Raw genomic sequence first — 3,999 nt, 5'->3', positions numbered from 1 at the left:
ACTGTGAATATGAGGGTTTCTTCTGTCAGTGGGGACTGGGCCCTGAGGGAAAACTATCCTCGCTTGTCATTGCACTTGCCCTTCTAACATACACCCTAGACCCAGTGACCGTATTCCTCAGTCCACTCCCTTCTGTCCCTCCTGTCATCACCTCCCCTTCCCACTTCTGTTTGTACTCTGACTTATATTCTCCTCCCATGGACTGCTACCTATACTTCCTTCCACTCCTGCAGCTTTCCTCATTGTTGGAATGAAAAGCCAATAATGCTTTTCAGCAATAATTGACAAAAATTATTGGAAAAGGTTTTTCTTTTTAATAATTAGACGAGAGACATATTAAGGGAAAACTCAATGTATAAGAATAAATCTTGCTTGGAAGAATTACAGTCAGCTTGACAGAGACAGAGTAGGCATTACTTTGTGCCCTTGAAATGATGCTGCTTAGGTGACCACGAAAAGCAGCAATGGCTGGAGAGCAGGTATTGGAGGTGGGTGGTGTGTGGTGTGTGCTGGTGGTTGGATTGTACATGTTTTGGCTATAACACTCTGGCCTACTTGGAAGGAAATTCTCCTTGGTGTGGGGAAGTCAACACAGAAAGGAATAGAAAGAAAGAAAGAAAAGGAAAGAAAGAAAGAAAGAAAGAAAGAAAGAAAGAAAGAAAGAAAGAAAGAAAGAAAGAAAGAAAGAAAGAAAGAAAGAAGGAAGGAAGGAAGGAAGGAAGGAAGGAAGGAAGGAAGGAAGGAAGGAAGGAAGGAAAGAGAGAGAGAGAGAGAGAGAGAGAGAGAGAGAGAGAGAGAGAGAGAGAGAGAGAGAGAGAGAGAGAGAGAAGGAAGGAAGGAAGGAAGGGAGGGAGGGAGGAAGAAAGGGAGGAAGGAAGGAAAATAAATTTCATTCACATATAACTTTTAGCTATAATCCTAGCTCACACATGATGTGAGAAGTAATGACTGTTAAGATTTCCTACACAGGGGCCACATGCTCAGAAACCAGTTCTCCGGAGGACCGGTTATATGGGTAGTTTTCAGGCTGGCAGTACTGCATCACCTGAGAATCTGGGAGAGATGTAAATTCTTGGCCTTCACTTCAGACCTCCTCAATCAGAAATTCTGGAGGTGGGACCCAGCCATTTCTGTTTTGAAAAGACTTCCAGGTTAGTCTTGGACATGCTAAAATTGGAGAACCACTTGTGGAGAAGTAAAGCCTGTACTTTGCAAATAAGATATGAAAATCGCAGTTGTGCACAATTTGTACCCCAGGTTGATTCAGAAAGATTGTAAGGTGGTTATATTCACTTTCAAGTACCTGAGACTTTAAGCACCTCATGTAAACAATGTGAATATCTTTATTTAGCTGTACAGCAGAATTCATGATATCTAATTCAGAGTTGTGAGCAAATGTGAAGAAGTATCCCTAAAATATAAATGAAATGTGAGATAGTATACATGAAAAGTATACCTGAAACTGTAAAGCAATATGAAAATGTCAAATATTTACCTTTTTTTTTATCTTTCTTACCTCTCCCTTTCTTCCCCTTTTCTTTTCCTCCTGTTCCTTTCCCTTTATTTTTCCATCTTTTACTTCATCTTCCCTTCCTTTCTTTCTTGTTTCTATGTTTTTGCCTTACATCTGTGTTACTTATAGTTCCTAGGGTTTAAATTAAACCTAAATGTTCAACGTGCTAAATTAATTTACACCCCAATAATCATTGTATTTAGGAAATAAATCAAAATGCTTTATTTATTCAATCTTCAAAAACTTTTATTCATTGTAGATGTTAGCAAATAAATATTTTTGATGAGCCTGAGTATAAATGAATCCAAAATATTTGGATTAAATGTCCTTATTATCTTTTCAACAGAACATTATTTTTATTTATTCTTTATTGTACTTTTCCATTACAATTTAGTCCCCTGCCCCCTCCCCCCCAGCAATCACCACACTGTTGTCCATGTCTGTGGGTCCTTTTTTCTTTTTACTCAATCCCTCCACCCCCTAACCTCCCTGTCATCTGCTCTCCATCTATGAATTTGTGTCTGTTTTGCTCGTTAGTTCAGGTTGTTCATTAGGTTCCACATATGAGTGAAATCATATGGTATTTGTCTTTCTCTGACTGGTTTATTTCACTTACCATAATGTTCTTCAGGTCCACCCATACTGTTGCAAAGAGTAAATTTTTCTTCTTTTTTATGGCTGAGTACAGTTCCATGTGTAAATGTCCCAGAGTTGTTTTTTCCACTCATCTACTGATGGACACTGGGGCTGCTTCCACACCTTAGCAACTGTAAATAATGCTGCAATGAACATAGGGGTGCTTATGTTCTTTCAAGTTAGTGTTTTAGGTTCCTTCAGGTATATTCCCAGAAGTGGGAATTCTGGGTCAAAAGGCAGATCTATTTTTAATTTTTGAGATATCTCCATACTGTTTTCCACAGTGGCTGCACCAGTCTGCATTCCCACCAACAGTGCAGTAGGGTTCCCCTTTCTTCACATCCTTGCCAGCACTTGTTGTTTATTGATTTATTACTGATAACCATTCTAACATGTGTGAGATGGTGTCTCATTGTACTTTTAATTCACATTTCTCTGATGATTACTGACGTTGAGCATCTTTTCATATGTCTATTGGCCATTTGTATGTCCTCTTTGAAGACATGGCTATTCAGGCCCTTTGCCCATTTTTTAATTGGGTTGTTTGGTTTTTGATGTTGAGTTTTGTAAGTACTTTATAAATTTGGATATTAACGCTTGAGTAGTTGCGTGGATGACAATAGTCATTCATGCAAAATAATCATATGAAAAAATGAATTAATAGATGTTACTTAGATGATTATTAGTAAAAAATGTTAAAAAATGTGTTTGTTCATTTAAATTCCTACTTCTAAAGTGGATGACCAATGTCATCCACGCAGCCTCTCATGCTCCATTCAGAAGCACGAACACTGCAGGGGTAACCCCTTATCAGATGTATCAGCGAATACGTTCTCTCATTCTGTGGGTTGTCTTTTTATTTTGTTGATGATTTTCCTTGCTGTGCAAAACATTTGTAGTTTGATGTAGTCCCATTTGTTTATTTTTCCTTTTGATTCCCTTGCCTGGAGAGATATATTTGATAAAAAAATCTCTACCAGCAATGTCTGGAATTTGCTGCCTATGTTTTCTTCTGGAGTTTTTATGGTTTCTGATCTAATATTTAACTCTTGGATCCATTTTGAATTTATTCTTGTGTATAGTGTAGGAAGGTGGTCTAGTTTCATTTTTCTGCATGTGTATGTCCAGTTTTCCCAACACCATTTACTGAATAAACTATCTTTAGCCCATTATATGTTCTTGCTTCCTCCATCAAATATTAATTGACTAAAAGGTGTGGGTTTATTTCTAGGATCTCTATTCTGTTCCATTGATTATGTGTCTGTCTTTATGCAAGTACCATGCTGTTTTGATTACTATGGTCTTGTAGTATAGTTTGGTATTAGGTACCATGATTCCTCCAACTTTGTTCTTTCTCAGGATCAGTGTTGCTGTGCGGGGCCTTCATGGTTCCATATACATTTTTGAAATATTTGTTCTACTTCTTTGAAATATGTCATTGGAATCTTGATAGGAATTATGTTGAATGCACAGATTGCTTTGAGTAGTATGGACATTTTAATGATGTTATACTTCCTATCCAGGAACGCAGTATGTGCTTCCACTTACTTGTATCTTCTTCAAATTCTTTCTTCAGTGTCTTATAATTTTCCAAGTACAGGGTTTTGCATCCTTGGTTAGGTTTATTCCTAGGTATTTTATTCTTTTTGAAGCACTTGTGAATGGGATTCTTTTCTTAATTTCCTTTTCTGTTAGTTCATTATTGGTAAATAAAAATGCAATTGATTTCTGGATATGAATTTTGTACCCTGCTACTTTGTTGAATTCATTTATCAGAACTAGTAGTTTCTTGGTGGAATCTTTGGGGTTCTCTATGTACAGTATTATGTCATCGTCAAACAGAGACAGTT

This window comes from Furipterus horrens, unplaced genomic scaffold (genome assembly GCF_987537825.1).
Source record: "Furipterus horrens unplaced genomic scaffold, mFurHor1.1.pri manual_scaffold_6, whole genome shotgun sequence".
NCBI classification, from domain to species: domain Eukaryota; kingdom Metazoa; phylum Chordata; class Mammalia; order Chiroptera; family Furipteridae; genus Furipterus; species Furipterus horrens.
Note: the sequence above shows the minus strand (reverse complement) of the source record.